Raw genomic sequence first — 17139 nt, 5'->3', positions numbered from 1 at the left:
TGATAAGTACATTAATTAATGTTAAATCATAATTCAATCATCAACATCCCCATCATTTGATTTACAAAATTTGAAAAAAAAAATTGATCTCGATAGTATTAACAAATAGAGAACGAGTGTGTATTAATAATTGATTGGCACATATATAATTACGCATGCATGGTAAGGAAGATAGAATATCAACTCGGGGTTCGGAGTACCAATCAGTGACGACCAATAGTACTTTTTTTTTTTGAAGTGCCAAATAGAGGAACTGTCATTGGTTGGAAGAAAGGCAATACCACAAGGCGAACAGACAATCACATTTTAGGAATAACATTGACAAGGTTACTAATCCTCTTATTTAGGGAAGGAAGTCTACGGTGATCACATAAAGCTTAAGGAGATTGGACCCTCTGAAAGCCCAAAGCGAACTTCCATTGCATGATGTGTCTACAGGCCGGAAGGTTTCAGATTCCCGTGGGGGTCATTTAGGTAATCCTCAAAGCCAAAATCATCCAATCTTCCATTCATAACTTCCAAACCCAACATTGAAGAAGGAATTGGTCTAGTAGGCCTCTAGAATCGAGAAGGGAATCCATCTTCAGTGGAAATGCACTTCCATAAGTGGACCCCAAGATTTTTCCTATTTATCTGCTCCTGAGTTAACTTTGCCGATTCCAAAGCTGATTCAAGAGGGTTGCTCTTACCGCCTTGAAGTCCGAACCGAAGGGCGTCGTTTTGGATTCCTCCGATTTGGTGTTGCTTCTTCATGTGCTTTTCATTTCAAAATTTGAACAACAAACACATTAATTTTTGTCTTGTGGATCAATGAGGTAGTGGCATACTTGTAAATAAAATGAAGTTTATTTGTAACAGAATTAGATGACAGAATGCGTTCCGTTAGAGTAGTTCCACTTGGGAACTTTTAGGTCGGCACCCAACCAATCCACTCTAACCGAGAAGATAGGTTGGCACCCAGCCCAAGCTGGTCTTTAGGCTGGCTCAAAATGTGCTGAGCTCTTGCCCGGCTTACATGACGCCAGGTGATACTACCATGCCTCCCTCGAACCAAATTCGACTCCTTGGGTGTGGAGCACCTCATTGGCGAGCTCCGGCGAAGAGACGACGACTAGGTTGCGCTGCCCCATGCGGAGGAGAAAGCAGTCGCCGAATTTCTTGGCGAGGTTAGTGAGGCGACAATCACAGTGACGATGGCGATGGCGACGACCGATGGTGAGACGATGATTGATGGTGAGGCAACGACAACTGAGTTTTGAAATGGTGATGGCAACGATCACGGTGACGAAGAGACTCAAATGGGTCTTTTCCAGGATGAGGAGGTCCATTTTTGGGGGAACGTTGGTGTGGTGAGTAGTTTGGTGGGCGTACGGAGCAAAATGCAGAGAAAGTTGCGGTGGGAGAGTGAAAGTTGGGAAGAAGAAGAAGGGATAATGTTAGAAATTAAAAATTAAATTATTATTTTATAATAAAAATTAATAATATTTTAATAAAATTGACTAGGCTATCTAGTTTTAGGGGTGGAGTTGCATTTGGCCTATTAGTGTTCATTGCGGTCTATCACTGTTCACTGAGTGGATTAAATGGGCTGGGTGCTGACACATTTTTTTAGGGGTGGAATTGCTCTTACCTCTTCGGGGCAAGGCCTGGAAGAAAAAATTATTTCGTTTTGGGCCTTTGATTCAGCCCATGTGCGTTTAATGTTTGTGAGACCTAATATACATTAGTTTTGTCCTTATGATTAAATATGAAGCCCTTTTGGTTAAATAATAGTATAGGGTGGTTTTTAACTAAATTAAACTTAGCTCAAACCATTTTCATTAAAGCTCCCATAATTATATAATACATGCCCTCCATATCTTATTTTATTATTGGATCATTTCTTTTTCCTCAAATCAAACGATATTATCTACATTAACGGAAAGTCTCACAATGGGATAACAATAATGTGATTTTAATTTGCCTTTGATAGAATCGAACCTAAAACCTCTCACTTACATGGGAAGAGAAAAATCACTAGACTGTAGTACTAAATGACTTTCCTCAAATCTTATTCATTTGTTTACACTCAATAAACAGCCTCCAAGCACAAAGAAACTACCACACTTTTTTTAAGTCATAAAAAAACAAAATTCTATTTGCCATCTTTGTGTGACAAAACAAGTATCGTTTTGCAAAACGTTACTAACGAGCCCTAGAATTTTGTTTTTCTTTATTTCCAAAATCCCAGTGGTCAAATTTTAAATATAAACTTGGTGATGTTTTTACATTCTAAAATAAAAAAACCTTTTTTTTTTTAGGTCAAATGATATAATAGTTAGATTAAATATTAGATTAAGAAAGTGACAGAATTCGAACTCACACCGCAGTGTAAGAGTAACACTCCTCAAAAGAACGTTTACAATTGTTAAAGTAGAGAGCTCCACATTTTTGCCCCACACTAGGCCCAGGGGGGCTTTTAAGACATGCTTTCTAAGAAACCATATGCAATTTGCTAAGCTTGCAATTGCAAGACATGGAGATCAACATGTTTTTTGGGCTCGTGTTGTTGGTCTTCCCACTCCTCTTGCCATCATGTTCTCTCTCTCTCATTGCACTATATAACAAAATTTCAATTTTCTTCTTATAGTTTCATTCTGTTAGCATCGTTAGTTCATTCCGTCAAATGAGGAATTTCATAATTTTGATATTTATGGTTTATCAATATTACTTTTTTTTAATTTTTTGTGTGTACTTTCCTTTTGATTAATTTGTATTTGTTTAATTTAGAGATGGTGATGCAAGTTGGGGCGATGGAGTCTAAGTATAGGAGCTGTCTATTCAGAGGGAGTACTTCGATGACGACAAGTGCTACATAATTTGCCAAAGTGAGGGTTTTGAGCGTGGCCAATGCGAAGGGATCATACGATGTCATTGCATGTGCACTAAGATTTGTGGATCTCCTCCGGGAGAACCACCGCGGTACGGCGAAGAACCTCCTCCTCCTTATGGTGAAGAACCTCCTCCACCGTATGGTGAAGAACCTTCACCTCCGCATGGTGAAGAACCCCCCACCTCCGAGTGAAGAACCTCCCCTTCCGTATGAAGGAGCTCTAGGCGCGGCGGTGAAGATGGAAGACGTGGTGGACATGCATGGGGTGGTGGAGTGGCGGAGACGAGAAGGAAAAATCGTTTTAAAATGGCTGTTCCCCATATGTGATTGTACTTTGCAGAATAATTATTTTAAGTTCATAAATAAAGTTTCTATAGCTGATGTTAATCAGAGTTCCTACAGCTTATTGCTGATTATCTCTAAATCCTAAAAGGTTGAGATAAAAGTTGGTGATCCAAGGAATGCCACAACTCTATGCCTATATTCAGTACTCTGTCATGAGTATTAACCAAGGTATAAAATATCGATGATATCGGAAATATGGGTAGTCTAAAAACACGGAAATTTCGATGGAAATATAGGGATATTATCGATATCGATAAAAATTGAATAAAAACCACGGAAATTGTAAGAAAAACTTGGAAATTTTTATTAAAACTTTGTAGGATGTTTATTTAGTCAATTATCTATTAGTTTATCACAAAAAATTGGAAGGAAATGCATTGCATGAAAGATATAACTGATTTAAGTTGATTATATAGCGAGTTGGCAAACATTGTGAGTGTAGAAAATATGTAGTAATTAATGAAAGAAGTTTAAACACACCATAATCATTTATATATAATGAATTAGTACAATATTTTACACTTTATACATTGTATGGTAAAATACATGAGTGACTTAGTAAGGTCTAAAATATCAATGATATCGGAAATATCGGTAGTTCAAAAAAATATCGGTAGTAAAAAAACACGGAAATTTCGATGGAAATATCGGGATATTATGGATATTTTAGACCATGGTATTAACATATATATCCAATAGCAACGGTAGACTTTCGGATTGTAATGTTGATGGTAGTGTTCTACCTCCCTGACTTGTAATCTGTGATCTCACTAAAGCTGAACCGGAGTATTCGAAAAGGAACAAAAATTCCATACATGTAAATCAAAAGTATATAGTGTTGGGTAAATTACAAAAAAATTACAAAAAAATTACAATGAAATAAAATTAATTCTTGTAGACAAGTTAGGTTGAGGCGTGAGTATCTCATGTTTTTTAACTAGATTCAAGCTCCTTGAGGTTTGAAAAAATTCGGTGCAATAGTATATCTCTTAACTTGTTTCTTTAAGGATACAACAATCTAATTGTGTGAATTAAACTTATCTGCATCAAAGAAAGAGTCCAAAGATCCACCACACGAATACCATTTTTTGGCCAGTCAGAAAACAATAAAAAAAATGGAGGAGAACGAGACTCGATCTTAATCTTTCACCGTTCCACTTGATGACAAGTAAGAACAAAGAATCACAGAAGGCCATCTGGATATTGTTTACAAAGGAAACCTAAACTATGTACAATATCTGTCCTCCAGATATTATTTTATTACTGGATCCTCACTTTTTCCTCAAACATTATTCATTTAATACACACATTAAACAGAATCCGAGCACAAGCGAAAAAAAGACAACACTTTTCAGGTCAAGGGGCTTCAAATTTTGCTTTTAGGATTTAGGGTTTATTAAATTTAATTAATTGTATGGTGTTAAAGTCGAAAAGCTTCCACACTTTCGTGCTATATATATGAAGGACCATGGAAGCTGTTGAATACATGCTAAGGAACCATATGTAACTTGGTAGGCATTCAACTGCGAGACATGGAAATCAACAAGTTATTTGGGCTCATATTGTTCGTATTCCTTATCTTTTGCCATCAGGTTCTCTCTCTCTCTCTCTCTCTCTCTCTCTCATTGGACTAATAGTCGTTTAATCGGAATTTGCTTTTCGCCCTTAGTTCATTCCGGTAGCACTAGTAGTCCATTCCATCAAATGAGCACATAAGTTGAGGAACAAATCAACTTAGTTTACGGATTATAATAAAGTGAAAACAGAACAAAATTGTAACAAAAATAGTGATGAAAGTAAAAATACAAGTAATAAACTACATGGAGCTCTTAGTGCATTCCCTTTATGTATCTATGACTTAGTCCATTCCATCAAATGAGCACATAAGTTGAGGAACAAATCAACTTAGTTTACGGATTAGAATAAAGTGAAAACAAAACAAAATTATAACAAAAATAGTGATGAAAGTAATCCAAGTAATAAACTACATGGAACTCTTAGTGCATTTTAGCCCTTTATGTATCTATGACTTTGTTATTAATATTATTTTTTGTTCTGATTATTTTTTATTAATTGTTTAATTTAGAGATGGTGATGCAAGTTGTGGCGAAGGAGTGTACCGTCTATTCAGAGGGATGTGCTTCGATAACATATTATTCCTTCTTTTGCACAACATCCCCCACTTTTTGGTTTTTTATGTTTGTTACAGATAAATTTGAAGTCTATCACATGGATAGATTTTTAGCACTTGATATCTTAACCAAAAAACCGAGAAAAGTGTGGGTAGATTATTTACACCACTTTGGCCTGCCACATGATATTTTCGTCATATTAAAGAAATTGATTGTTAAGAATTCTTATATAAAGATATTTAAAACAATTCATTTTACTTAAGATAACTAAAAGCCTTGTCACTTAGTACTGTAGTCTAGTGGTATTTCTCTTCCACTTGTAAGAAGGTATTGGGTTCGACTCTCGCCAAAGACGAATCTGAACCCATTATTGCGAGATTAAAGCCCACTCCCTTCCCCTTAGGGTATATAATATCGTTTTTTCAAAAAAAAAAAAAAAACTAAACTAAAAGCCGTAACCGGTTACGATTGCCATAGATAATTAATGGCTTAGAGCATCTTTTTTTTTAGTACAACGATATATTTTATTCTAAAAAAAAAAAAAGTTTGGTTAAGTTATACAATAAGTAACCTAATTTGGTATATACATGTACACTATCCTCCAATCGATGAAAGCCATTGTAAACTTTAGATCCACCAGTAATCAATATCAATATCAAAGTGGATCTGAATAGATCTTCTTTAATTACCAAATCCTTAAGTAAATCCATGCTACTAAAAAGTAAGGTTTTGGAAACCATACGTGACGTGTGATTTGATACTTTATATACATATAAATAGAGATAAACAGGCTACACATATACATCATTGACAAATAGAAAATAACATTATTGGTAGAAGGTAAATTAAAAATTTGAAGATTAAGACATGGAGAGGAACTTTGGTCTTGTTTTGTTCTTTATGATCATCCTTATAACTTCTCGTAAGTCTCTCTCTCTCTCTCTCAATTGAAAAAAAGTTACATATATATGCTAATATATTTGCATTAGAATTTAGTTAAAAGGTTGGAATACTTATTGATTATATGCAGGAGAGATGGTGATGCACAGTGAAGCAAAGATTTGTTCAGAGCCAAGTAAAACATTCAAAGGGATATGCATCATACAGAGGAACTGCATGGTGAGATGCCACAGCGAGGGGTATGGTTACGGCAAATGCTCACATGTCCTACGCCGGTGCATGTGCTATAAACCTTGTGACCTGGATGAAACTACTCATGAAATTTCATGAATATTAATTTTAGCTAGCTCCCCTTCATTAATCTTGATATATAAGATGTATAATATGATGAATCATTCAGATTAATAATAAATAAAGTCAGTGCTTGAGTTTTAATTTTTGTTAGTCTTTTTTAATATTAATTTCATTCTAATTTGGCGTGGTTACATGAGTAAACAATTTATTTTGAGAACTGTTTGATATTAATTAACATTTCAAAACATATATCGTACACTATTTAATTTTTTTTATTTTTCTCACCAATAACGAGTGCATAATGATAAAATGAAACACACACAAAATACAAATTATCTCGTTTCATGAACAATGAAGCGAAATCCCATTTTAAAGATTCTTATGAAGGTAGCATGCATCAACACCTAGATCGAATTATGGTGGGTTTGGCGCGCATCTCTGAAACAAATCTTGCCAACCATGACAATCGATGGCATCACAATAGTCGTGGCAGGAACATGACCACCAGTTATACCACGTGCACCACCCCGTCACGTGACCCTCCTCTTTGCAATTTTTTTTGCACTCGACGTTGTGCATATGGGTAAAACATTTTCTCCCACCGCCCCATGTTTTGCTATCGTCGGTCCTGCATAAGTCCGTCGCTGCCACTGCAATTTCTGCATTAAGTATAAGTACCATAAGAAACTACAATTAGTTAATTAACCGTAAGACTCTTTACAACATTGAAAGCCCTATACTCAATTTGATTAAGTTTATTGGAAGAGGTGCTCTTCATTACGTAACAATTTAATGCATGACAAAAAATGGAAAGAAAAAAATTAATTAAAATGTGTACAATTGAATTTCAACTAATATAGATGATCGGGTTGAAGTCAAGTTAGATTTGGACGGGTTTTTACTTTATTTTAACATGTTAGATCGGACTTGAAACCAGATTGAGCATGGATGGATTCGGGTTGCATCCTATATATATGGAGGGAGGAGCGATAGCGCTGACCACTTGTTTGAGCCCATTCCACAATGTACTATCATGCTTCGAATCGTTCAAATTTAATTTAGAATATCATTGCTAGATCATCAGTGGAAAACTTCATTCAATCGAAAATCATTATTTGGCTCTTCAATTATTATTGTGAACATTTCATTGCTTATCGACAACTTTGACTTCATCTATTGTCATGCAACAATTAGACAAATAAACAGCTTCTGATTTTAGTGAATTTTTGCATGCATGATCTTAATTTCAATAGTAACCTAAAAATTGATCGGGTCATATTATGCAAAATATTGTTCAGTAAGTTCAAACAAGTGGTTAATTTCATATTAAAATACTAACTGGTTAGAGGATGAGTGATCCCCTATATATTTATGGAGGGAGGAGCGATAGCGCTGACCACTTGTTTGAGCCCATTCCACAATGTACTATCATGATTCGAATCGTTCAAATTTAATTTAGAATATCATTGCTAGATCATCAGTGGAAAACTTCATTCAATCGAAAATCATTATTTGGCTCTTCAATTATTATTGTGAACATTTCATTGCTTATCGACAACTTTGACTTCATCTATTGTCATGCAACAATTAGACAAATAAACAGCTTCTGATTTTAGTGAATTTTTGCATGCATGATCTTAATTTCAATAGTAACCTAAAAATTGATCGGGTCATATTATGCAAAATATTGTTCAGTAAGTTCAAACAAGTGGTTAATTTCATATTAAAATACTAACCGGTTAGAGGATGAGTGATCCCCTATATATTTACTTAACCGTGTACTCATTTTTCTTTCTATATAAAAAAAATAAGGGAAAAACTATATTAGATATTATTTTCCTTCGATGTTCTACCTTCCCTCTACAGATACAAAAGAAGGCAAGTGTAAACTTGGTAATGAGAGAGACTTACGAGAAGTTGAGGAAAGAAGCAGCAAGAATATGAAGCCAAACAGCCTTGTATCCATGGGTGGCTAAATGTATTCTACTCTGTATTTTTCCAGCTCTGAGTGCAATACAATTGTGATATAACTTGTTCAACGTCGAACAAAAGGATCGAAGAGAAACGGTAAGCACATCCTACAGAGAGAGAAGAGAGATGAACGAGAAAATGAATCTTTCATTCATTCTGTAAGAGTCATAACAAATATGAAAGATTATATACTTCTTAGCGTAATAACTAGACTTAACTAATAAAGCTAATTAGCTAATTACAACTCAATCTAACAAATAATAAAACTAACCATAATAGGTTATTAACAAATAGGTTGAGTTTGAGAGGTACTAGTAACTCCACACATGCTACGCATGGGCTTAGGAAGATTTTATTGGAATTTGGAGGAAGTGTCATGATAAATAATAAAGAGAAAAAACAGGGAATGGAGAGAGAGAGAGAGAGAGAGAGAGAGAGAGAGAGAGAGAGAGAGAGAGAGAGAGTGATAACATTAAAATAAAATTACTATAATACTCATGACTTTTCAAATAAATACAAAAATTCACCGACTTCCGAATCATTTAGTTTACTAATTTTTGTATATAAATTTAGTCTCCTTAACATTATTCATATCATCATTTCAACTTCTTTCGATTGAAAAGAGTTATTTTAATATGAATAATGCTAAAGACTCTCTTAAATGTAGGACTTTCTGTGGACTCTCTGCCACTCCATGTTTCGATCTGACATGATTTGGCTTGAGAATTGTGCCAAAAACATGAGATCACATAGAGTTTATGGAAAATTCTACTTTGAGAGAGTTTCCTTAATAGTTCTGTTTTAGTATATAGTAAATAGATCATATAGGTTTTATTTTGAATATCCGCAACATTTAAAAACAAAATCAATTAATATCATTTAACTTAAATGCAATGCTAATAAATTTCAATGGAGTAGTATAACGAAATATTTACGCTAAGAGGCAGAAGGGATATAGGGCCTAATGCATACAATGAGTCATTCATAATAATTTAGTATCAAAATCGTTATATATCCATATGAGTTGGACCTAAAATCTCAAGCAGAGATAAATATCACAAGATCATAGTACTAATTAAGTAACAACTAATCACTAATTAATGCTAGTTACCGACTAAAAAATATAAAAACATTCACTAATATAGGCGCTGGGCGGGTGGATGGTGTTGGGGAGAAAACTCCCAATTTCACATAATATAGAAATAATCAGGACGGGGAGGAGGGTTTGAGAATTGGACTTTAACATGGAGTGAGTGGACAATACAAGGAAAGGTCAAATTTTTTTACTTCAAAAATGTTTTTTTTTTTTAAATGGGGACAACTGGTGGCAAACCATGGTTATTCACTCAGTCCGGGGGCCGGGAAGACTCACAGATACATTTCAGCCTCCTTCTGGCCACAAGTCTGGCTTCCACACCGGTAGCGGGTTTCGAACCCGAGACCTCTAGTTTTTAGTTTGAAGGAAGCCTCGCAATCTGTCATTTACCACTGGACCACCAGCTTATGGTTTAACTTAAAAAATGTTAATCTTACCACATATTTGTATCATCTTTATACTAGAGATAAGACCTACATATGTGTTGCGAGACCCTACCTCTATTTTAAAGATAAAATAAATTAATATATGATAAGCGTAGCATTACTCTTTTGACTTTTTATTACGTTTTTAGCAATAATGTCACTCTTTTAGCAATGCCGAAATAACAAGATAAGATGTAGTATGGAGACGATGTGTTGAGTAAGAGATTGTTAGATCCCAATAATTAAAATTACCTTTGACAAAAACAAAATAATTAAAATTACCGTTTCTTAAGTAATAGAAGATAAAACACTAAAAACTCAAGGGACGATGGTAGAAAAGTTCAGATCAAGATACTTATAATCAATAACATTTTAGTAAAAGTAAAAGAAATTAATTTGAACAACGTTTGGAAATTAATACATTATGTTCGACCAATAATTCCCTTCAATTCTGAAACGAACTGTATTATTAGTGAATTGGATAGGAGTGAAGCTGCATGCATGATTGTTGGAATAGTATATATCATGGATCCAGATGGCTGTTCCTCCATGTCCATGCACATATATACTCTCATTCACTTGACAACGCATATAGCCGAACCAACACATGACCACACCTGGCGAAAGCCATTGCAAATTTAGATCCACCTGTAACCAAAATTCATTTTTCTTTATTATCAGATGTGCTGATGAATCTATGTCGATATAAAAAAGCAGGGTCTCGAAACAATCCATGACGTGTGCTTGGAAGCTTTATATATAAACCCGTCTATACAGATGCAATGTTGGAAGAGAGAGTGATAATATTGGTGGTAGAAGGCACTTGAAAATCTGAAGACTTAAGCCATGGAGAGGAACTACTTTGGTCTTGTTTTGTTCTTCATCATCCTCTTAACTTCTAGTAAGTCTCCCTCTCTCCCTCCTCAAAATTTTATACATACAGTTGTAACATGTGACATGGATCGAAATTAGTATTTTGATGAATTTTAACATAATTCTAATTAAGTAGGATCTAGTCAAATTGTCACATAATCTTTCACATATATATCTTCGAAACTTGGAAAGTAATTAATAGTTAACTGAGATTTTTAATATTTTTGTACAGACGAGATGGTGATGCACAGTGAAGCTAGGGTTTGTGAAGTTCCAAGCAAAACATTCAGAGGGTTATGCTTCAGCGATACCCATTGTATCGTGAAATGCCACAGTGAGGGTTTCGGTTACGGCAAATGCTCCCATGTCCTGCGTCAGTGCCGGTGCCTAAAGGCTTGTGGGCGGCTAGCTGAAAGTGAAACTACTCATGGAACTGAAACCTCACCATAAATTAAGCTCCAGACGTCGATCCCATGTCCTGAATATATTATAATTAGATAAATAATCAGCCTCATTTTGGCGTCGGCCGGACGTCAAAAATATAAGGGCCAACTTTGTAAGTTGTTCAAATCGAGAACTCCTTGGTAACTCAAATATATATGATCCAAGGATTAATAAGCTCTCTGAATAAGAACTTTTCAGTTTCCAACTTCTTCTGCTGTATAGCGAAATGTTTCAATATGCCAGAAACATAACTCGATATATATACCAAGGTTACAATATAAATTGTTAAAAAAAAATTTTGACGTTTTTAATCAATTGTATTATGATATGTACCGAACCGTATTTTCAGTACTAAATTTTTTTCCTCTACCAGAATATTAATTCAGTACGCAGAAGCGTTCTATGCTACCAGAGTATTAATTCAGTACGCAGAAGCGTTCTATGCTAAATGTTGGAATATAAGTGTGTGTGCTGTGTGTTTCTTAATGTTTCTAAGTTTAAATGTGAGCCATTGGATTATAGACCAATTGGACAGCTGAGATGTAATCTTAGCTTTAGTTTTGTGTATTGCCACTTGTAACTATCTTATAGGGTAGATTACATGAAGGGTTGTGATTGAATTGTGTATTCTCTTCTCTTCGGGTATATCCTTGCACATGTCTTGTGTGCAGATTATGAATGAAGAAAAGCTTTGGTAGCTCTCTGGTTTTCTTTAACGTTCTAGTTGCATTCATCTGAGTAGGAAGAAATCATTCATTTACTTCTTGATTTCATTTCTACAAAACAGGGTCATATTCCTAATTGCTAACATGGCCTCAGAGCCAGGTTCAATTGTTTAATCTGGGAGATTGAATCTGTGAAATTACGAGATCTGTGTCTAACATGGCAGGATCCGGAGGTGAGCTGAGAGCGCCGATCTTCACCGGCGAGAATTATGAATTCTGGAGCATAAGGATGAAGACCATTTTTAAGTCTTATGGACTATGGGAATTTGTGGAAAAAGGAATCGAGAGCTCAGATTCGAAGGGAGCTGATTTCGATCTGAAGACGAAGGAGAAAGAGGGATCGAGTGAAGTTGCATCTCTCACGGAGAAGCTCATGAAAGATGCCAAGGCGCTTGGGTTGATTCAGGGAGCAGTCTCGGATGAAATTTTTCCTCGGATCTCACACGAAGAAACTTCTAAGGGAGCCTGGGATATTCTGATGCAAGAATTTCATGGAGACAAACAGGTTAGAAGTGTTAAACTACAAGGTCTTCGTAGAGAATTTGAGTATACTAGAATGAGAGATGATGAATCAATTTCTGTTTATCTTACAAAATTATTCGATCTGATAAATCAAATGAGAAGTTATGGAGAAGAGTTATCTAGAGAGAGGATTGTGCAAAAATTATTGATTAGTTTACCTTCTGCGTATGATTCTATATGCTCTGTGATTGAACACTCAAGGGACATAGATGTGATTGAGGTTCAAGAGGTTGTAGCCTCACTGAAAAGTTTTGCACAGAGGTTGGAGAGACATAATGAAAACAAGACTGAGAGAGCATTTGCAAGTCTAAGTGTGAATCCCAAGTCTGTCAATTCTCCTGGAAATCAAGGAAATAGATACCAAAAGAATTGGAAGCCAAAATACAAAAATTGGAATCAAAAGTCTGTCTACCAATCTGGAAAGCAAATTGTAGCTGCAGAAGGGGGAAGAAATCCTTGCAAGCATTGTGATAAGTACCATTATGGAGAGTGTTTTCTTAAAGGCAAGCCTAAGTGTCACTGTTGTGGAAAAATTGGTCACATTGCAAGGGATTGTAATAATAGAAAAAATGCTCAAGGTGTTCAGCAACTAAACTTTGCAGCTCAGGTTCCTTCTACAACTACTATGTTCTATGTAAGTAATGCGGTTGACAAGAAGACTATTGAAGATGTATGGTATGTGGATAGTGGTTGTAGTAATCACATGACTGGTAGAGAAGATGTACTGATTGATATTGACAGAAACATAACTGCCAAGGTAGAAATGGGAACTGGACAGTTGGTTGATGTTATTGGAAAAGGAAGCTTGGTAGTGGATACAAAGATGGGAATGAGATATATACATGAAGTAATGCTTGTCTCAGGTCTCAAAGAGAATCTACTAAGTGTAGGGCAGATGATGGAGCACGGGTATTTTCTTATTTTTGGAAATAACAAAGCAGAAATTTATGATGATAGCTCTCTTTCAAATTTGGTTGCTAAGGTGCCAATGAGAGGAAACCGAAGTTTTCCTTTGAAATTTCAAACAGATTTGCATCTTGCTTTAAAAGCAAGTGTAAGTGAGTCAACATTGATCTGGCATAGAAGAATGGGGCATCTGAATGTCAACAGTCTGAAATTACTACAGGAGAAAGAAATGGTGCTTGGATTGCCAGAAATCAAGACCATTAATAATGTGTGTGAGGGATGCACTCTTGGGAAACATTGCAGAGACTCTTTTCAAAGGGAGACAACAAGTAGAGCTACTGTGCCATTGGAGTTGGTACACACAGATGTGTGTGGACCAATGCAAACCATTACCAAAGCTGGAAATCGGTATTTTCTCACCTTCATAGATGATTGTACTCGGATGTGTTGGATCTATTTTTTGAGATACAAATCAGATGTATTCAATGTTTTTAAGAAGTTCAAGGTCACCGTTGAGTTGCAAAGTGGATATAAGTTGAAAAAGCTGAGAAGTGATCGAGGGGGTGAATACACATCTATTGAGTTTAATAGATTCTGTGAAGAAGTGGGAATGGAAAGGCAACTCACTGTGGCATACTCACCACAGCAGAATGGAGTGGCTGAAAGGAAGAATAGAACTATTGTGGAAATGGCTAGATGTATGATGGTTGAAAAGAATATACCACTGGAGTTTTGGGCTGAGGCAGTCAACACTGCAGTGTATGTTCTAAATAGGTGTCCAACTAAGGCATTAGACAAGAAAACTCCATTTGAGGCTTATAGTGGAAGAAAGCCAGGAATCAAACATCTAAAAGTGTTTGGTTCTCTGTGCTATGCACACATTCCAGAGCAGCAGAGACAAAAGCTTGATTTGACTAGTACAAAATGTGTGTTTCTGGGATATGGAAGTTGTGAGAAAGGCTACAAGCTTTACAATATTGACTCGGGAAAAGTCATTATTTCCAGAGATGTGGTGTTCAATGAGGAAGCTTGTTGGGACTGGAATGCACAAAAGGAATGCAGTCTTACAATACCATTTACTGACTCTCTCACTGAGAAAGGAAATGAGACTGAAGGAACAAAGTTGAGTCAAGCTGAGATCTCTGAAAATGATGTTGAAATATCAGAAGAGAGTGAAGAAATACATGTTAGAACTGATTCAGGTCCACAGGATGTTGATCACACACCTCTGAAATATAAAAGTATTGCAGAAGTGTATGAAAGATGTAATCTGTGTATACTTGAACCTGAAACATTTGAAGAAGCTGTCAAGGATGAAGCATGGCAGAAAGCAATGGAGAATGAAATTGCAATGATAGAAAAGAATAATACCTGGGAGCTAGTTGATAGACCATCTGATAAACCAGTAATTGGTGTCAAATGGGTTTATAAACTTAAGCTGAATCTTGATGGCTCGGTTCAGAAAAACAAAGCAAGACTTGTTGCAAAGGGATACTCTCAAAAGCCTGGTATAGACTTCAATGAGACTTTTGCACCGGTTGCTAGGCTTGATACAATAAGGACCTTGGTTGCTTTGGCTGCACAGAAAGGATGGAACCTTTATCAGTTAGATGTGAAATAAGCATTCTTAAATGGCGTCTTGCAGGAAGAGGTTTATGTTGATCAACCCCCTGGGTTTGTGATTAAAAACAAGGAAGATGGGGTGTACAAACTCAAGAAGGCACTTTATGGTCTTAAGCAAGCTCCAAGAGCTTGGTATGAAGAAATCAATTCTTATTTCACCAAGGCAGGTTTTCAAAGAAGTCCTAGTGAGGCAACTTTATATGTGAAGATTGCTAAAGATGGAATACTTATTGTTTCACTGTATGTAGATGATATAATCTACACTGGGAATTCTAAAGAATTGTTGATGGAGTTCAAAACTGCAATGATGAGACAATATGAAATGACTGATCTTGGTTTGTTGCATCATTTCTTGGGTCTTGGTGTGATACAAACTGATAATTGCATTTTCTTGCATCAGAAGAAATATGCAAAGACACTGTTAGACAAGTTTGGTTTCAAAGATTGTAAACCTGTGGCTACTCCTCTGGTTGTGAATGATAAACTGTCTAAAATGGATGGTAGTGAACAAGCTGATGAAGGTCTATATAGGCAGATTGTTGGAAGCCTATTATACTTGACTGCAACAAGGCCAGATATCATGTTTGCAGCAAGCTTGTTGGCAAGATTCATGCATGGTCCTACTAGAAAACATATGGGAACAGCTAAGAGGGTGCTGAGATACATTCAAGGCACACTTGACTATGGTATAGCATATGAGAAAGGAAATGAAGCAATGCTTATCGGCTACTGTGACAGTGATTGGTCAGGTAGTGAAGATGACATGAGGAGCACATCAGGATATGCATTTAATCTTGGTTCAGGAGTGTTTTCATGGGCATCAGTCAAGCAAAGTAGTGTTGCATTATCTACTGCAGAAGCTGAATATGTTAGTGCAGCAGAGGCCACAACACAAGCAATTTGGTTGAGATTTGTTCTCTCGGATTTTGGTGAAGAACAGGTTGAACCAACTACAATCTTATGTGACAATACATCTGCTATTGCCATAACCAAAAATCCTGTGCATCATCATAAGACAAGACATATAAACAGGAGGTTTCATTTCATTCGTGATGCACTGCAAGATGGAGAAATTGACTTACTGTACTGCAAAACAGAGGAACAGGTTGCAGATATTTTCACTAAGGCTTTGTCTAGAGATCGGTTTGAACTTCTGAGACAGAAGCTTGGAGTAATTTCAGCACAACACTTAGAAGGGAGTGTTGGAATATAAGTGTGTGTGCTGTGTGTTTCTTAATGTTTCTAAGTTTAAATGTGAGCCATTGGATTATAGACCAATTGGACAGCTGAGATGTAATCTTAGCTTTAGTTTTGTGTATTGCCACTTGTAACTATCTTATAGGGTAGATTACATGAAGGGTTGTGATTGAATTGTGTATTCTCTTCTCTTCGGGTATATCCTTGCACATGTCTTGTGTGCAGATTATGAATGAAGAAAAGCTTTGGTAGCTCTCTGGTTTTCTTTAACGTTCTAGCTGCATTCATCTGAGTAGGAAGAAATCATTCATTTACTTCTTGATTTCATTTCTACAAAACAGGGTCATATTCCTAATTGCTAACACTAAATACTTGCCCCAGAACAATATATGGCATCATACTTGCAAAACTACAACTATTTTTGCCGATTACCGTATGACAAAAATTTTGTTCCCGGAATAGTAGAAAAAGAAATAATATATAGGGTACGCATACTGAAATAATCAATAACGATAACATATTTATTATATATTGACAACACATTGATGATATTGACAATATAAACATTGATCATCATTTCTGTAATAAAATATTTTGTCTATTATATATTGACAACACATTGATGATACTGACATTATAAACATTGATCATCATAATAAAATGTCAAAATATGTTTAAGTTGTCATTATATTATATTGTGTTGTCGTTATCTTTGTGTCTAAAAGAAAAAATTAAGTAAAGGGTAATCTTTCTGCGTCCAAAAATAATTCAAAATGAGTCACGTTTATAGCTATTACAACTTGGTTTCAATTTT

General features: G+C 35.7%; 1 pseudogene; it reads right to left on the bottom strand.

The window, feature by feature from the left end:
* Positions 1–366: 366 nt before the first annotated feature.
* Positions 367–1328, bottom strand: LOC126622835 (trans-cinnamate 4-monooxygenase-like; annotated as a pseudogene).
* Between the last annotated feature and the right edge of the window lie 15811 nt (positions 1329–17139).

The sequence above is a fragment of the Malus sylvestris genome, chromosome 5 (genome assembly GCF_916048215.2).
Source record: "Malus sylvestris chromosome 5, drMalSylv7.2, whole genome shotgun sequence".
NCBI lineage: Eukaryota > Viridiplantae > Streptophyta > Magnoliopsida > Rosales > Rosaceae > Malus > Malus sylvestris.
This window is presented reverse-complemented; position numbering and strand designations above follow the sequence as displayed.